The following is a 20,773-nucleotide window of genomic DNA, read 5'->3' on the forward strand; positions in this document are numbered from 1 at the left end:
TATGATCATTCTGCTTTAATGAAACTAATGATTATTAAACGATGATTACAGTTTCTATACCAAATACAAATTCCGTACTTATTTAGGGTGCATTTTCACACATACAAAACTTTATCTTCCTTAATTGATTTTATTAACAAAAAAGATCCTACAGAATCTTGTGCAGCATCCCATTTTGAGATCTAAGCCCAGCTTATTTAATGTAGTTTAAATCTTATGCTAAAATCAAGGCCTTGAGTTCCTATGATTGATAGTAATAAGTCATAATCATAATAATATTTCAACAGAAGTGTCTGTCTTTTCAGGTAGGATAAATAATCTTGGTTGAATTAAAACAAATGTTGAGGCGATTATTACTGTGTACATTTCAAAGAAGCCATAAGCTTCACAATTAAATCCACAATTTCCACTCTCACAAAGTTTATGTAAGGACTATTATGAAAGGTCATCCATCAATCTTTCCTCATATACACAGAAAGTGAAACCAAAGATTTGTCCTTTATTTATAAAGATGTGATTATTTGGAATTTTTATTTACATTAACACGAGCAATTCTTTAACATTTGTCTTAAAATAGCAACTACAGATGATCTACAAAAGAATATTATTAAAGACTTCTATAATTAAAAAGATTTACAGTAATCCAAGCACGTTACCCTCTCCTCTACAACTTCATCTTTCTCAGGGTAGAGTGTACACTTTCACTAGGCATACTGAACTGTAGGCAAACTTACATCAGTCATACTCTGCAGACAAGTGAACCCATCACATACTAGTGTACAAAGATAGTACTGTCCTTAGTGACATTTTCAGTGACAAAATCAGAAATGGATTCAAATATGTTATTATGTTTTATTTTCGTCCTAGGAATCAAACTCAGGGTCTTGTCCTCACCAGGCAAGTGCTGTGCTGTTAAGCCCTCAAAACATTTTAGAGTATTTTAGAATTAAAATAACTTAGGTAAAATTGAAAGGATACATTTCAGAAAAATTTCAGAGAAGTATTAAATTTTAAAAATGTATGTGAAAATGCAAGTAAAATCATTTTAGATTAAAGTAGAAAAAATAATGTTAAAATATTACTTTGCAGTGCTTTAGTTTTTTTTGTTTGTTTGTTTGTTTGTTTGTTTTTTGTCTTTTGTGGGTACTAGGTATTGAACTGGGATGTGCATGCTAGACAGGCCCTACGCAAATGAGCTACATCCCCGGCCCAAGTTAAACTTTTTTTTTTTTTTTTTTTTTTTTTTTTAATCGGTACCAGAGATCGAACTCACGACTGCCTGCTTGCAAGGCAGGCGTTTATGCCGCTGAGCTAAATCCCCAGCCCCCCAGTGCTTTAGTTTTAAATATACGTAAGTTTAATAAGTAAATGTTTAACTATTGAATCTAAACTCCTCCAAAACTTTTATAGTAAAATATTAAATCCACTGACATATAATCACAGCTACATTATTTTAAGTCATATATAGAATTTGATGGATATATGATTAAATGAATGAACAAATTAAGCTCACTTCACTCATCAAATCTAGTGTTACATTATCCAAAACTCTTATGTAAAAAGTTTTACAAAGTGTCTTCATTACACCTCTCATCAGTGAGACAAATTACTCAGCACCCACACAGGAAGAAAGAAAGGTTTATTTCAGCTCATATTTATAGAGGTTTTAGTCCATAGTAGTGTGCCTCTAAGACATAGCAGCATGGCACAGGGACAAATACAGATGAAAAGTACTCCACAACAAGGCAGACAGAAAGCAGAAAGCTGCAACAATTTTCCTTTCTCTTTTAACCTATCCAGGCCACAAGCTTCTTGAGTGGTACCACCCATATTCAGGACGGGGCCTCCCATGTACTACACCAAGAATTATAATAAACCAATTAGTGGACTGACCCATTACTATACACTCTCAATCACAATATTATTAACCCACATTCACGAACTCTAGTTCTAGCCAATTAGTGGACATCATATATGTACAAGCTATAACACAAAGTGAGTTTCCTTGAGCACGTTGATTTCTCATTATTGATCTTATGCATCTTATATAATGACTTTTGATTCTATAATGCCGGCCATATACAGTGACACATATATCATTTCACAACAATAGACTAATTGATATATAAATTCAGAGAATCTTTCAACAAAACTGTTTTATTTATGGATTCCAGATCGAATTAAAAGCCATGATCAGTGTCAACTGATATGCACTAGAATACCACTATGCAGTTTAGCTACACAAAAAAATAATAGAGAATAACTTGAATTTTAAATTTTAAAAATCCTAAGTCATAAGATAAGACTATAGAATATTATATTTTAAATGATGAGCTACTATTTTCAAACAGATGTCTTATTTTAGGTATAAACCTTGTGCTAACATTCAAAAATTCTATACTGGTGATATCTAAAGTATTATTTGATTGAAATTTCATAACAATAAAGTTTACTACTTAAAGTTATTTTGCACAAATTTCTTCTGGATATATCACTCAATAATTCAGTTTTCAGATAATAGGTCAATAAATATTAAGATCATATTATATTCTGGATAGGATATAAAGGTAACAATAAAAACAGAAACAACCTCTCTTTTCATATAATGAATGCCTAATGAGAACCAGACAATTAAAAATCGTCACAGACATTATTGCACAACTATAAACTGAGAGAACTTTAGAGAAAGAAAATGAGATTCTATGGTAGCATTTGAAGAACATTTTCCATATGCACAGGAAGATTCCATTGTAAAGTGAAGAATTTAGGCAAAACATGGTAAAGTTGAGAAGCCAGCAAATTAAAACCAGTAGGGACCAGGATTAAGACTAAAACATTTTTAAAATGAACATGTCGGCTAAACAAGACTTGCTCAATAATTATTGAAATAGATTTTAATGATGTTAAAGTAATACCTTAAAGATAACTTGCTCTCCTGAAGGAATTATACTAACAATACTTATCACAATACCAATGTGTTTTTTTCACAGGACAAATTTCAGCAAATTCTTTTTCCAAATACCAAAAGGCTAGATTTAGTGACATCTTAATTGATGAGGTTTAATCAACATCTGATAAGACTAAAGCTTCCTAAAGACAAAACTGCCTAGGCCACAGATGTTTCTTGTATAGTTTAAGAACTAATATAATTGAAATCAAATTAAAATCATGTTAACTAATAAATGGAAATTTAAGATCTTTCATCTTATACATTTTAAGTAAAAGACAACTTTGCTATTCAGGGAAGACTCTCATCAAATTTTCTTTCTTCTCACTTAAAGATTTAATTTAAAAATTTGTGAATTGAAATTATCTGAGGGGTTGGGGATTTAGCTCAGCGGCATAAGCGCCTGCCTTGCAAGCAGGCAGTCGTGAGTTCGATCCCCAGTACCAATAAAAAGGAAAAAGACAAAAAATATATATATATATCTGAATTTAATTATAATTTTGAAGTGTATTTAATTTTTACTGTAAACTATGAATTCTTGGAAACTTACAAAAGAAAAAAGCAAGGAAGGAACGAAAGAAGGAAAGGAGAAAGGAAGAAGGGAAAAAAAGAAAAAAAAACTCGGAGAACAAATTACTCAATCTCACTGTAAACATTTTGTTATTTAAATTGCTTGTTACTATTAAAAACTTGAATTCTTTAATTTCCAAAACATTTGTAGTCTTTAGAGTGACTGAATTTTCTTGCCTATAATAAAATAAATAGTAAAGAGCAATCAGATTGCTGAAAATTCTGCCAATGATTCTCTCATATGGGTTATCACTTCAGTATTTTTTCAAGAATAGCGATTGTTAATACATAAAAATAAGTACAAAAAAGCCAATATTGTGAAATTCAAACCAAAAAACATTAATCTGATATATATATATATTTTTTTTTTAATTTAGCACATTGTATACAGTGTGCCTGCCATCATCCCAATAGTTTTCTTTTCCTTCATCATTGGAACCATTTCTAGAGTGCTCTCTTGTGGTTTTTTTTCACTTTTGTACCTTAAAAATAGTTGGTTTGCAACATTATTCTATATCTCTTTAAAAATATCAACTATTCAAATCATTCAGAATGGGAAAATGTTCACAGTGAGAGGTAAACAGGAATGGAAGCCAAAGTTGTCTCTCATCTTTCTCAGTGTGGGCTCATTTCTGTGAAATGGTAATTAAGAGTATTTGCCAAATAATTAATTCATATTTTTTAGGTAATATATACAGTCAAATTTGTATGAATTAGTTATGCTTACTGTAACTTATATTCACTGATATGATTCCACATATTTTCCCATAACTTTAATTGTAGTAATCATGACACAATTCAAAAATTTCCATAAAGTTCAGAATTTTTTCTCTATTTATCTCAGTACACAGTGAATCAATCTATTACACTTAAATATGATCCAAATTTCTAACAGATAAAATTTAATAATACTCATACCAAAAAAGGACTATAACACAATGTATCAGTATTGAAATATGTTATAAAGTTTTATTTTGGTTAATTTGTGATCAGTGTGTTACCATATGGGGAAAAAAAGAAAAAAAAATTTTTTCCTGTAAACTAACACTAATTGTAATTAAATTGGGGTCTTACATTAGATTTCTTAAATTGGTTTTTTAATCTGTAGGCAAAGCCATGACCCATTGTCTCCCATTAGTCAGTATGTGCTTTGAAAAATTAAATATTCAGAAATTTTACGTCAGACACAAAAATACACAATTTTTTCACATATAAAAGACAGAAAGCTTGTGAGTCAACTTGTGAAGAAACAAACTATAAAGCTGTGAAGAAAATATTCTTAATATGATAAAAAATATCAAATGATCTGTTCATACTGAGCAAAAAAGGCATTGCTTCAACTCAACATAAGCTGTTCTTTTTCATTTGTCTTTCAAAGGAAGAGTGGAAATACCCCATAGTCATTTAGTATAATTATTCCTTAAACTATGTAAATTTAATTTACATATTAGAAATCACAACAAATTTGTGAGCTTGATCTTTTCAAACAACTTCCTGGCATTACAAATGAAGAATTTAGGTTCAACAAGATTAGAGGAATTACTTCAGATTTCTGCAATTATTCCACAGCACAATTAGGACACAAATCCAAATTCTTTCCCAGTCAAATGTTCCATTAAACCACTATAACAATCTAGCTCTACTCTAGGCCAAAGTTACACATGAAATGAAAATTAACAATGCAAAATTAATTACTTGCCAAAACGGAGTGATATTTAAGGTTACATTATCATATTAGCAAAATTATTTGGGTAATTCAAAACTGGTTGGTTTGACACTCTTAACAAAGATCCTAAAATAAACAAAAAAAACTGAAAATGTCCCCCATTACGTCTTAAAGGGATTGGTAATAGTCCTACAACTATTTCTAAAAATAACACAGTCATATTCATTTTTCTTAGCATTTATTACTTTTCATAATCAGTAACTATTACTCATATAGGCAATAACAAATGGAACTTGATATACTGACAACTTGTTTCAGTTCTGATGTTTATTTATATTGACCATCTCTAACCTTAGGTTTGAAATCTAGTTAACCAGACCTTTTTTGTGGGGGAGGGGTGGTAGCAAGGATCATACTCATGACATTGAGCTTGTCAGGCAGACACTTTGCCACTGAGCTATACTCTCAGCTAGTTACCAGATCTTTACCTGAAATTTATGTTTTCCTCAGGAAACACAAAATTCCTTGGGTTTCTTGAGGTCAAACCAATGCATACACTCTACAGTCCAGCTTTTTTGAACTTCCTTCTATCATTACTTATAAACACTAAGTAATTTTTAAATTATCGAAAATGTTTGGTGCCTTCTTGCAATCACTCTTTCCCTCTGTATCACTCTACCCTTCTCCCCACTGCCAATAGTAAGCAAGGAACTAAGGTTACCTAAAAAAAAACCATGAGTAACTCATCTTGCAAGTATTTCCTCTGGCCAACTTCTTCACTGTCACCTGTAGAAGATTCTGATTTATAAATATGTAGTCAAATAGCTCCTGTTCCACAGAAAAATTGAGACTAAATGTTGGTGGTTTTAGGCTAGTGAGGGTGGGTCAATTCTTTTTTGGGGGATTGGGTGGGTTAATTCTTTATATGACAAAAGATAGGAAGAACTCATTATAAGAAATTAGGTAAATCATCTAGTTATCTGAATCTTTTTCTTCTCTTACAATAATATTATGGATAAACTAATATCCAACTTGTATACTGTTATTAAAAAAAGATCTAGAAAACCACCAAAAGAAAGGAGAAAAAAACCCTAGAAAATAGGAAACAAATTTGCCAGCTGTGCCTTGAACAGAAGACTAATGTCTAGAATACGTAAAGAACTAAAAAAATAAATAAATAAATTAGACTTCCCAAAAAATAAAAGACCCAATCAAAAAATGGGCATCTGAAATAAATAGATGCTTCTCAGAAGTACAAATGGTTGATAAATATATTTTTAAAAATTCATCATCTCTGGTCATTGGAAAAATGCACCTCAAAACCACGTTGAAATTCCATGTTACTTCAGACAGAATGGCAATCATCAAGAAATCAAATAACAAATATGAGTGAGATGGAATTGTCCGGGGCATGAAAGTGTGACCTTGGGCACTGTATCTGTTCCCAGCACCCTATTCTCTGATGAGAAACTTCCCCCAAGTGGACATATTTAAAATAGATAGACTTACAAAATAATGAAATTTATATCTGAGTATGTATGGGGGAGGTATATACGAGTTATTTACAGCAAATTTATAAAAATATTAGTAGACATTTGTGGTAGATTTCGTTCAACTAGTAACACCTAGCTGAACTGAACCAGTGTGGTGCTGCATATAGATGGCCCATTTGAGGACTGTTACCAACAGCATTAAAAGAGAACTCGAAGGGAAGATGGTGTGCTGTTGATTCTCCTGGAGAAGCTTGTCATACTGGCTTCCTGGTATGAACTTGGCTCTTCTCATCACTGGAGGAGCTCAGATCCTTGCTGTTGTACAGCATGGCTAAATTTCTCTTCAGGGGAGCTCTAGAACTTACCTTGAGTGTCACTTCTTGGCTGCAGTGCAGATCCCTGAACCTGCTGGTTACAGATCCTTTATCCCACTGGCAGAGACATTCTAGCTTCCACCACTGACCTTTGGGCCTTCCCAGTGCAGATCCTTGATATAGATTTTGCAGGACATTGTGGGCTCTAGACCTCCAGCTGGACCCCTGGAGGGCATTGCCAGGATCTTCAGCAGGCCTTATGGAGGGTATTACCATGGCACTCAGGTCCTCTAAATTCTTCAGGTCTCTAACGTATGGCCAGATCTCTGGAACTGTTTTGCATTTGACTCTTTAAGTGAATAAAATAACCATACAAATTTTGTGTCCTGTGTAGAATTGTTTCCCTTGTAAACCCTAACTACAACAGTATATAAGGAGATGTTTAAAAACAAAAAAATATAAAATTCAAATATTATGTTGTATCACTTTTTACCAAGCTTCAAAATATTTCCATTAAAATGTTTAGCACTGATGAGAAGGCATAAATGTTATATAAACCTGTGAGATGTTGGTCCAGGATTTCTGAGGCATTATCTGCTAATAATATAATTAATATAATATAATTATTAACTGTGTACCACTCGTGAACTGGCAATGTTTTTATCCTAAAAAAAAGATCATACAAGTATTCAAAGAATCATGTACTATACAATGCACATAAATTCTTAAAATACAAACACTTTTGTATTGCTAAGCATTTAAAATTAATTGAGAGAATGATGTGTATATGTTGTCACTTTTTAAAGTGTAGTAAAGTCAATTGACTGTGTCAGCCTGAGTAATGCCCGCCTAAATTGGCTCAGCATAGTGGAAGACTGACTTTATGGAGGATTATCACAAGAATATTATAAAAGGTAAACAAAGAAAGAAGGATTGCTTCTGTCTTCTTTGGAGGAATACAATCTTTGCTTTCACCTTGGACATCATCTTCTGGATTTCAGCAGTCTCTTCAGCTTCCACCACTGAACCTTCAGCCTTCTTCCACAGGATCCTCAGCCTTCCACTGCAGACCTTCTACCTCCTGATGTGGACGCTGAACAGAACTTCAGTACTTCAAATGGATCCTTTGGATCTCCAGCACACAGTCAGCCCTTTCACACTCTTCTACATTCAACTCTATGGGCAACCACTGGAAGCCAATCTTGTGAATTCCTATACATTTGTATAACTTTAATGATTTTTATTGCTCTAGTATGCACTGACTGAGACAATTATTTAGAACTATGATACTTAAATACAGATATGATGAGTCATAGGGGCATCCTCAGTTTATTACCATATAATAATAAAACATAAAGCTACTTATTTCATTGCCAAAATGTAACCTCAATGTATTAGATTTACATTAGAAATTATTAATATTTCAGCACTTCTATAGTGGATTTGGGGGCTTAATAGGACAAGAAGAAAAAAAGAAGCAAAAAAAGAATGCATTCTTTTCCTGAAATAAATTACCTTTCTGTGAAGAGAGAAGTATGTACATAAGAGTAACGGACAATGGTACTCAATTTCAGGAGATTCATTTATTTTGTCAGAGCATTCTTCTGTGTTGGTCTACTCCAGAATATCTGTCTATGCAAATTATCTTTTGAGATTAAAAATAATCTGCATGCTCCAAATACTTAAATATAAGTAATTAAATTATGTCAAAGAATTAAGCATCATCTTACTAATCTGCCTTCAACACCTTTCATGGATAAGATGTTACTGCCATTGATTGTTAGAATAACTATCTCTCATTAAGAGAACAATGGCACCATCCCAGCAACCATAGGGCCTGCAAGAAGAGTATGAGTTCAGACTCTGAAATTCCTTCACTGTCCCTAGGACAAGAGTTTGGGAGAAGATGTCAGTCCATGCTCAACATGTCTTCCATTGTCTTGGGACAGTGGGGTCTAGGAAAAGAGTGTGAGTCCATGCTAAGCATGTCCTTCACTGTCCCTGGGACAGTAGTGTCTGCAAGAGAAGTGCAATGACCCATAATGTCAGCAGACCAGAACCCCAAAACCAAGGGAAATAGCCAGGTTCCTGCACACAGGCATACACACATCTTTGAAAGGCTGAGTAATCAATAAGACCAGTGTCTTGGTTACTTTTTTCTTATTGTTGAGACACAATACCTGACACCCAAGATTAGGGAAGGAAGGGTTTATTTAGCTTACAGTTTTTGAAGGTTTCAGTACATACTCAGCTGGCTCCAAGGAAGGGTGGCATGGCTGAGGGGCAACCACTCATGGCAGCCACAAGCAACAAGACCCAAAAGGGAAAAGGGGGGGAAGACATGTCTCCTCCCCTCCCTTACATTGTATGCCAGCTACTTGCCCCTGTGTAGGTGCAACATTCATATCGCCAATCTCAGTGCTAGACAATAAACCAATTACAAACATTAGATTCAGCCTCCTACATGACTGCATGAGGCTCTGGGGGGACATTTAAACAAACTATAGCAGACCAGTAACGTGGATATGTCTGGGGCAGCAGCAAGGTATCAGAAGTTGGACTCTAGAGAACTCTGCTAACAGAGGACCAGTCCCAGTGCCCCATCCAGAGGTAAGTTCAGTTTCATATCCAGCAGATTTTGGGGATCTGACATGGACAGTATCATAGAACTATAAACACTATAGGTATTTTAAGACTTTTACCCTCCCTTGCTTGTCTGATTGGCTATCTATTTCCTGTATGGTTAGATGTGTTTTGTTTATATTCTTTGGTTATTTTTGTATTTGGGATTTTTTTTCTCTGTATCTTCTCTCTCTCTCTGATCTTCTTTTTCTTTCCTTCACTTCTTTTTTGTGTTCTTACACTTTCTTGCTTCCTTTTTTTCACTGTTTATATTTATCTTTCATTTTTTCTATTGATCTTCTTTCTCCCTTTCCTCAACTACTTCTTGAATTTAAATTTTGAAGTGAGTAATCATTGTCTCTGCCCTTTCTGATTACTTCTTCACATTCTTTTTCATTCTCTTCCTATTGTGTCCTCCAGTTTCCAAAAACTCAGGTGATCACCTTTTGACTTCCAGCCTTGGTTCTACAGTATCTGACCTCATTCATCACTTTAGCTTGTCCCCTACCCATCTTAACCCTCTCCCCGCCCCTTACAAAAGGATAAAATAACTCCATTTAGGAGGAAAATCACTGCATACAACAAGCATATGCTATATGTTTGACTTTGTTACATAATCTCAGAGTTTCCTCCTGTGGACAGAGATACCAAGTCAATGGTTATCATAGAGTATCAGTAATTAAGCTATATTTGAAACTACTGTTATTACTAACTGTACTACTTTAACCAGGATGTCATGCATGTTAAAATCAATTTATCTCTCCTGTATGATAACACTGTGATTTCAAGGGATCATAGTCATCACCACAACCCATAATAAAAGGATTAGGAGCTTGGAAAAATAGTAATTTTTCATTCTTTACAAATTGGAAAGGGAGGTTCTTAGGATATCTACAAAGAATCACCTATATCTACAGGACACTCCTAGAGAACAGACATCTCCTAGCAAAGCTACAATACTGATCATAAAGTATCTATCATAAGAAATTGGCAAGCATCAACATATAAAACAGAATAAAATTACAAAGATGGCAAAGAAAATCACAGGATGCAGAAGTAAAATGCAATCCTACACCCCCAGACTATCCAGGAGAAGACCCGAACTCTATGAAATAAATGAAATTGAAAGACAAACATTGGAAAGTTCTGAAATGATAGCAACAGAATTGAAAACACAACTGGAAAAGGCTTCATGGAAAAACTCTCTCAGGTATATAAAGAAATGATGCTTAAAATCAAAGATATTAGAGGAGACATAGATAAAAGAATAGATGAGTATAGAAAAAGATGGAAACAAAAAAAGCCCAACGTAAGAAACAAGTGGAATTGATGAAACATATCCAAACAGAAATCCAAGAAATTAAAACCACCACTGAGGGATACGCAACAGATTGAATAACAGAATGAACAGAATTTCAGATTTTGAAGAGAGAATTGCATCTAGTGATCATGAACAGAAAGATATCTTAAAAATAGCAAGAGACTTGAAAAACCAAATCAATAGCTATAAGGTGAATCAAAGAAGAATAACAAGGATTCATCAGTGTCAACCAGAAAGTTGGAGACAGTGTGAATGCCATTAAAAATAAACGCTTCACACAAATCAGTGCAGAAAACTCCCAACATGGATAAAGAATTTGACATTCAAATAAATAGTGCATATAGAACATCAAACAGCTATGACCAAAATAAAACTACACCAAGACATATTAATAATCAAGACTCCATAAATTCAAAACAAAAAAAGAATATTAAACTGTTAGAGAAAAAGAAACATCACAAATAAAGGAAAGTTCATCAGAATCATGGCAGATGTCTTGACACAAAATTGTAAGTCAAAAAGAACTTGGAATGAAGCATTTCAAGTCCGAAAGGAAAATAACTCCCAATCCAAATTGACACACACTGTAAAACTATCTTTCAAAATTAACGGAGAAACAAGATATCTCTATGTCAAGAACAACTGAACAAATTTATGACTACTAAGTCAATCCTACAAAGAGTACTGAAAGATATTCTAGACAAAGATAAAAATCACAACAATTCCAAGAACTACAATAGAAAGAAACCACCAGGCAGAAATATCAGTTAAAAGGAGGGGAAAATCAGGAAACCAACAGCAGGAAAATAGCATGACAAAATAAGCCAACACATATCAGCTATAACCATCAGTGTAAATGGCTTCAATTCCCCAATCAAAAGAAACAGATTGGCAAAATGGATCAAGAAACAAGATCCAACAATACACTGAATACAAGAAACACATTTAACTAAAAAAGAAATTCATAAACTGAAAGTCAAAGGATGGAAAACAATATTTACAAAACATGAATTGAGAAAAAAAAATCAGAGTAGTTATTGCTTGCAGAAAATGTGAACTTCAAACCAAGAATGATCAAAAGAGATAAAGAAGGTCACTACATACTTGTTAGGGAAAAACCTCTTAGAGGAAGAGATAAAAGTCATAAATATGAATGTACCAAATATGGGAGCACCCAACTATATAAGCTAATTATCAATAGACGTAAAAAAATCAAATAAGCAATAAAACAATTATAATACCCTATTGGAACAATGAGATAGGTCAACTAGACTAAAAGTCAGCACAGAAATATAAGAACTGAACCAAACTGGTGAACAATTGAACTTAGTAGATATTTTCAGAGTGTTCCACTCCACATCATCAAAATCAAATTCTTCTCAGTTGAACATGGGATGCTCTCTAAAAATAGACCACATACCAACCCACAGAACATGTTTAAATAAATGCAAAGCAACTGAAATTATCCCATGTGTATTATCTGACCACATTGTGATGAAATGGGAAACCAATGGCAATACTCCATTAACACTCCACAAAAACATGCAAGTGAAATAGCACCCTCTTAGCCAATGCATTACAGATGAAATGAAGGAAGAAAATAAATAATATCTACAACTAAATGAGAATGCAGATACAAAATACCAGAACTTATGGGATGCAATGAAAGCAGCCCTATGAGAAAAATTTATTTTAATGAATTCTCACATCAGGAAAACAGAATGAGTACAAATAAACAACCTAACATTATACCTCACACTTTAAAAATAGAAGAGCAAGACAAACTCAAAGCCCATACAAGGGAGGAAATTATAAAGATCAGAGTAGAATTTACTCAATGGAGACCAAGAAAACAATTCAAAGAATTAATGAATTGAAGAGTCAGTTCTTTGAAAGAACACATACAATTGATAAAACTTTAGGCAACCTTATCAAAAAGAAGGAAAAAAACTCAGATTCATGGACTGAGGAATGAAAAGAGTGAGAGCATTACAGATATTGTGAAAATTCAGAAGACTTATCAATACCTACTTTGAAAACCTTTACTCTCTAGAATAGAAAACACAGAAGAAATGTACAGTTTCCTACATGTTTATGAACTATCTAGGCTGAATCAAGAAGATATAAAAATTCTGAATAACCCAGTATCAGGTAATGAGATTGAAAATGTAATTAAAAACTTACCAAAAGGGAACAGAAACAGAATCAAGACGCCAAACCACATCTTCACATTTGTAGGAGGCAGCCAAGGGGAATGGGAAGAGAATCAAGAAGCCAAACCATGCCTTCCCATGAGCCAAGGGCAGCCATGCAGAACAAGAATAAAATAAGAGGCCAAACCATGGCTTCCTTTGAGCCAGGAGTAGCCATGAGGAATGGAAATAGATCAAGAAGCCAAACTATACCTTCCCATGAACCAGGGCAAGCCATGAGGAACATAAGGAAAATCAAGAAGCCAAAGCATGCCTTCCTGTGAGCCAGGAGTAGACTTAAGAAGGGAAAGAGAATCAAGAAACCAAACCATGCCTTCCTACGAGACAGGGGCAGTCAGGGGGAACAGGAAGAGAATCAAGAAGCCAAACCACACCTTCCCATGAACCAGTTAGTGGGCAGTCTGGGAGAAAAGAAGAGCACTTCACTCCCCTGGGAAGCAACTGGCTGATTCGGAGGAATTCAGGGTGAGAAGACAGCACATGAAGTGAAAGGAACAGTCTGAGGCTTATATTGTTTAAGTGATGTGCAGCCCTGGGGTTGGTGGGCTGGGAATCTATTTGGAGGATGACAGTGAACACTGTGGCAAATGTGGAAGAATTCTTTCTGTCTTGTTTTTGAAAATCAATGTTTTGTTCCATTTTACTGCTTTGCTTTATTCCTGTGTGTGGCAACCTGAGCAACTATTTTGAAGAAACAACTATTGTTAAATTCCTATCATCTTGTTTTGAAAATGTATATAGCTACTGTTTTTGTCATCATTGTCATTTTGTTTTTGTTTTTTTAGTTTGTTTGCTCTTCATTTTTCTGTTTTATCTTTTTTCCCTTAAAAAAAAAACTTACCAACAAAGAAAAGCTCAGGCCCTGATAGATTCATTGCTAAATTCTGCAAGAAATTTAGAGATTTAATTCCCAATATTCCCCAAACTCTTTAATGAAATTGAAAGGGAAACAATATAACTCATTCCTGGATGAAAGTTTTACCCTAATACCAAATCAGAGAAAGATTCAATGAAAAAAATAGAACTAGAGGCCCGTCTCCTCAATGAAAATAAATGCAAAAATCCTCAATACAATATAAGCAAACAGAATCAAATTATCAAGAAGATTATATACCACAACAAGTTGGAATTTATCTCAGGAGTGCACAGATAGTACAATTTACACAAATCCATAAATGTAATATATTACATATCAAAAGAGCCAAAGACAAAAATCACATTATCATCTCAATAGATGCAGAAAAAGCTTTTGATAAAGTCTAGCACCCATTCAAGAATAAATACAAAAAAAAAAAAAAAAAACCTACAGAAAATCAGAACAGATGATCTTTACCTCACTCTGATTAAAGTTATTCATGACAAAACAATAACAAACACCGCATTAAATGGACAAAAACTGAAAGTTTTCACTCTAAAATCAGGAACAAGATAAGGTTGTCAATTATCACCAATTATCACCGCTTCTATTCAATATAATTTTGTAAACATTAACTGTATCATTTAGGCAAGAGAGAGAAATGAAAGCCATAACAATAGAACAGGAAAAAGTTAAAATGTTATTATTGAAAATAACATGATACTGTATAGAAGATGCCAAAAACTACCAAAAGACTTACAGAGTTAAATTCACGCACATAGCTGGATGAAAATTCAGCACTCAAAAGTCAATACCATTAGTGTACACAAACAACAAATGCACTGAGAGAAAAATTAGGGAAACGAAACCTTTCACAATAGCATCTAAAAATGATATACTTAGAAATCTAACAAAGGCAATAAAAGATCTCTATATTAAAAATTACAGTACTCTGAAAAAGAGGGTCAAAGCAGGTATCAGAAAATGGAAAGTTACTCCTTATTCATGGATAAGAAGAACCAACATTGTGAAAATGGCCAAACTCTGAAAATCATTACAGATTTAAAGCGATTCTAATCAAAATACCATTAACATATCCAACAAAAATTTTTTAAAAAATTTTATCAAATTCATCTGGAAGCAGAAAGACCTAGAAGAGTAAAGACAATCCTAGACAACAAAGGCAAGGCAGGAAGCATCACAATCTTTGACTTGAAATTATCCTACAAAACTCCTGTGATAAAATCAGTATGGGACTAGTAAATAATACCTGAGGACCAGTGGAACAGAGTAAAAACTGCAGACACAGCTACAAAAATACTGATCCATCTTATCTTTCACAAAGGGGCTACATGTTCATGGGAAGAAAGATAGCCTCTTTAATAAACAGCCCTGAAAACACTAGCTCTCTGCTAGCTAAAGACTAAAACTATATCCATGTCTATTACCATGCACTAAAGTGAAAATAGATCAAAGATCTAACTATTAAAACAGAGACACTACATCTACTGGAACTGAAAGTAGGTAGAAATCCTGATGACATAGGGGTAGGCCAAGAGTTCATGAATAAAATCCGAATAGTGCAGGAAACATTTCAAGGAATCAACAAATGGGATCTTATCTTATTAAAGTGTTTTCACATTGAAAGAAGTCACCAATAGAGTGAAAAGACAATCCACAGAGTGGGAAAAAAATTTTAGCCAGCTGTCCCTCAAACAAAAGACTTCTATTTAGAACATATAAAGAATCTAAAAAACACTAGGTCCCCCAGATTCAAAAACCTAATCCAAAAATGGGCATCTGTGATGAACACACATTTCTCATGAGGTAATACAAATGGCAAATAAATATATGAAGAAATGTTCAGCATCACCTATCATTTGAGAAATGCAAATTAAAGCAATAATTGAGATTTCATTTCACTCTAGAAAGAGTGGCTGCCATCAAGAAATCAATCAAAAATAAATGTTAGTGGGGCTTTGGGGAAAAAGGAACCCTTCTCCACTGTCGGTGGGAGTGAAGACTGGCACAACAACTGTGAAAATCAGTGTGGAGATTCCTCAAAAAACTAGAATTGGAGGTCCAATTCAAACCAGCTATTTCCCTTCTGGGTCTTTTTCCAGAAAAATTGAAACATGTCACAGCAATATATGGGCACCCGTGTTTATAGCAGCACAATATATAATAGATAAATCTTAGAAAGAACCTAAATGCCCATCATATATTTTTATTCAATGAAGTACTACTCAGATATACAGAAGAATATACTTGTTACATTTCTAGAAAATAGAAGCAACTTTAGACCATACTCTTATGTGAAATAATTACATATGCAAACATTACGTTTTCATCTTAGTGTAAGAAGTCAAAACAGTAAATAAGGTTCAAAATGTACAATACATGTTGTGAAATGGGAAGGAAATGTTGCAAAGGAAAGAGAAACTGGGGTGGGAGAAGGGCAAAAGAAGGAATAGAAAAGGAATAAAAAATATACATATAAATGCATATACACACATATATACAAAATGGTTAAAATAGTTATATTATTAGCTGCTATTCATTGAAAAGAAAGGATTCTGCCTTATACTATTTAATCAATTTTTCATGCCTATATCTTGTAATATGAGTAACTACTTTGAAGGTAATACACAATGTACTAGGCATTGTTATATTCCTATAATCTTATTTTGACATTTTATATCATTGTTTTTATTATTATTTTTCTCTTTAAAATGAAAAGGCATTTCTTTATATGCAATCCATTTATTAGCTAATTGAGAATTTCATTATATATAGTACATACAGTATAAACACTTCGAGCATTCATTTCATTGCTTTTCAAAAATGTATATGGCATTTAATATTCATCACAATCAAGATATGGAATATCTTAAATACTGCAATAAGTCTCACCTAAATATTGCAATAAATACTGCAAAAATAAATATCTTAAATATTGTAATAAATAAATAAAATAATGATATATTCAATATTCCATTTCCAAACCTGGCCCTAGGTAACCTCTGATACACTCTACATTAATGATTTGTGTTGCCTTTTCTATGGTACAATGTCATACAAATTGAATTCCTACAGTATAGATTCTTCAACAATTCCTTTCATTTGCAAAGCATAACATTGTTAAATCTCATGCATGTAGAGTGTTCAATTTTATTACTGACTGGTATTCTATTTGATGAACACGTCAAATATGTTTCATTCATTTAACTGATATAGGATATTTGGAGTTTTTATGTATACTGAGTATAAATTTCCTGAGATGTATGTCAAATCACTTCTTATAGTGTATGGCTTGTTTCTCAGAGTCAATTTTTAATTATTTTTAGGAAGTCTATTTTATATCTTATGGTTCAAGCTTTTGTTACCCTGTTTTAAAAAGCTTTGCCTATCTCAAGATTGCTAATACTTTGTTCTCTGTTCTTAAAGAAAAAAAATTTAAGTAGATATTTAGATTACCTAGCCTCAAAACATTCCAAATATTCTGCCATCACTTTTATTACACTTATCCCATTATTCTTGGCACTGGATATTTTACTGTAATGAGATTTTAATGTAAATTTTCAATGTATTTTTCAGTCACCCCTTGTAGCTTGTCAATTATTTATTAAAACTTGGTATAATTTTAACTGGATTGCATGGATTCTACAGATTGCTTTCAGAAAAGCTGATATAATTAATAACATTCAATTCATAGATTCATGAATATGGCTTAGAGATCTTTAATTTCTTTTAAACATATTTTAGTGTTTAATTTCTACATAAGTTAGATGTAAATACAATTTTTTTTGTATACTACTGTTAAGGATGCTTTATATTTTGTTTCTTAATGTCTGTTACTATAATAGCAATACAATTGAGTTTTATATATTTAATTTGTATCCTGTAACCATGATGGCATCTTTTTAGATACTGTAGCTTTTGTGGATTCATAAAAATTTTATTTGAACAAAACCACGTCATTTGGTAAGAAATTTTATTTTCAACATTTACGCATTTTGCTTGGTTTACTGTACTTGCAGCACCTCTTAAGTGGGTGAAGTAAATATCATTTTATTGTTATTGATATTCATAGCAAAACATTCTTTTATATTAAGTACAATTTTAGGTACATTCTGCAGGGAATTTGTCTTGTTTACCTGAGTTTATGAATTACTGACATAGTTACTCACAATCCTTTTAGTACTCATGTCATATCTGTAGTGAGTTCTCTACTGCGTTACTGATTTCTTTTTCATTTGTAACTTTGTTTTTGTTTAGTGCTCACTTGTATCAATTATAATCAGATTTTCAAAGTAAAAGCTAAATTTAAATATATTTTATGTATAATTAAATATTTTAATTTAGTTCAAGATTTTTAATTTTCTTACATATACTTGATTTGTATTTGCCATTTTTGTCTCTATCTTTAAAGCAAAAGGACCTTTGCAATTGTTGACTATAAATTTTTCTTTTTCAAACAGAAATTCTAAAACTACTTTTTTTCTAAATGTTACTGTATCTACACCCTCAAATTTTAAGTATTTCACAGCTTCATTATAACTAGTTCAAAATATTTTCAATTTTTTATTGCAAAGGACAGAGTGGTAAGCACAACAATATGTCCACATGCTAACTTTTCAAGTAGTTTAGTATCACATTATATGGCAAAATACTTGATCATATGGTGGAAAATGTGATAAATGATCTTGATAGAAAAACCTTATTGTAGATTATTTAGATAGGCCAACAATAATATCACACTACATGCAGAAACACAGAGATGAAAAAGACAAACAGAAAAACATAGCTGAAAACCAATGAATGTCAGTACTCACTGGTACACAAAGAAGTTAAGAACAGACAATTCACTAGAATCTCTAGGGAAAGTACAAGCCTGACAGCACATTCATTTTGGCTCAGTAAAACTGACTTCAGAGTGGTCTCTAGAACAATACCAGAATGAATTTGTTATTTTAAATTACTCATTTTGTGGTGATGCATTACAACAGTCTTAGAGAAATAATATAGTTGGTTATTTTGATTTTTACTTATAGATTATTTAGAAATACAATGTTTCATCTTCAAATATTTCAAAAGTTTCTAGATCCTTATTTTGACCTCCAATTTAATTCTGCTGTGTACCAAGAATATAGTTTATTTCTACAATTTATTGTTCTTAAATATATTCTGCTACTGTTATACAATTAGTTGAGCCTTGCTTGCTTGTTTTGTATATTTATAGTATCAAAAATAAGAATACTAAAATCTCGAGCTATAGCTATTGATTAAACAAAAGCTAATAGCTTTTGTTTCATTTATTTTGAAACCCTTACTAAGGATCTACATATTTAAATATTTATATTTGCATGATTCAATTTGTTTATAATCTAGCTCTCTTTTTGGCAGTATTTTGGTCACAAATTGCACTTTTCCAAATATTAAAATATATCCAGTTTTTTATAATTAGTGTTTATGAAATATATTTTATTTAAAATAAATATTTTATACCCAACATAAGTATTAGTGTTTTATCGACTCTTATAATCTCTGTTTTTCATTTCAGCTGGTGAGATCAGTTAATGCAATACTTAATACAGGTGTTCAAGTCCACTCAATTGCTATTATTTTGGTATTACAGTTCTTCTTTTATCCTTTCTCTTTTTTCATCGTTCTTTTTCATTTATATGATATATTAGTCAGCCTTCCCCTTAAAGGGACAAAAGGCCTGACAGAATTTCAGAATCTAAGGGGGAAGCAGTTTGTGTGCCTTACACTTTCAAGGATTTTGTTCATGACTGGTTGGTTCCAAGGTATGAGCATCATATCAGAAGGACATGGTGTAGCAACACTGCTTATTTCAGAGGTTAGAAAGCAGAGGAGCGGAAGACCGAGAGAGAGGTACAGACTAAGGACCAAATATAGACTGAAGATCATATCTCCCTGAACTCAGCACGCGCGCGCACACACACATACACACACACACACACACACACACACACACACACACACACAGAAAGAGAGAGAGAGAGAGAGAAAAAGAGAGAGAGAAGTAGAAGAGCACTTTACTTGTCTCCTAGGAAATTCATAAACCAATCATGTTGACAATCTAGTTTAACTGTCACAATGAGTTAATATTCAATTGCATATCCACTTGACTTGTTATTTATATTATTTTGGTTTATTTGGATTTTTATAAGGTTTACAATATGTAACTTTAACTCAACATAATATCCTGACATGCAGATGCTTCCCACTTACAAGATATGGCCATCTCTATTAAATCAGTTGTAAATTGAAAATATTATACAATGAAAATACACTTAAAGAAACTTAAAGTTCCTAATCTACTTAACATCACAGCTAGTAACATTGCCTGCATGATCTTATGGGTGACTGGAATCTGTAGCTTGCTGCTACAGTCCAGCAGCAAGACATTATTTTCCTGCACATCAGTAGCACAAAAACAGTCAAAATTCAAAATATGTTTTCAGCTGACTGTGCATCATTTTCACATCACATGAAGTTGAAAAACTGTCACTAAATTACTATAAGCCCAAGACTATCTGTAATAACATGCCACAGCATATATAACATTAGACTCTAATTAAAATATACTTTTATCTCGCTGTTCCTATAATTTGTGTAAAAAATATTCCATAAGCATACACCCCATAACAATTGTATATATATGACACATTTTGCTTCCAACAGTTGATTATAATTTAAATTTTAAAAAGATTAAGGCCATTTTATATTTATCTGTATATCTAC

General features: G+C 32.8%; 1 protein-coding gene across 28 annotated transcripts in view; it reads right to left on the minus strand.

The window, feature by feature from the left end:
* The window catches only part of Zbtb20 (zinc finger and BTB domain containing 20), an 838,748-nt gene that overhangs the window by 717,683 nt on the left and 100,292 nt on the right, over window positions 1-20,773 (minus strand). The window lies entirely within an intron of this gene.

This window comes from Cavia porcellus, unplaced genomic scaffold (assembly GCF_034190915.1).
Source record: "Cavia porcellus strain 051 isolate PalLab524CR breed Dunkin Hartley unplaced genomic scaffold, mCavPor4.1 scaffold_15, whole genome shotgun sequence".
Lineage (NCBI taxonomy): Eukaryota > Metazoa > Chordata > Mammalia > Rodentia > Caviidae > Cavia > Cavia porcellus.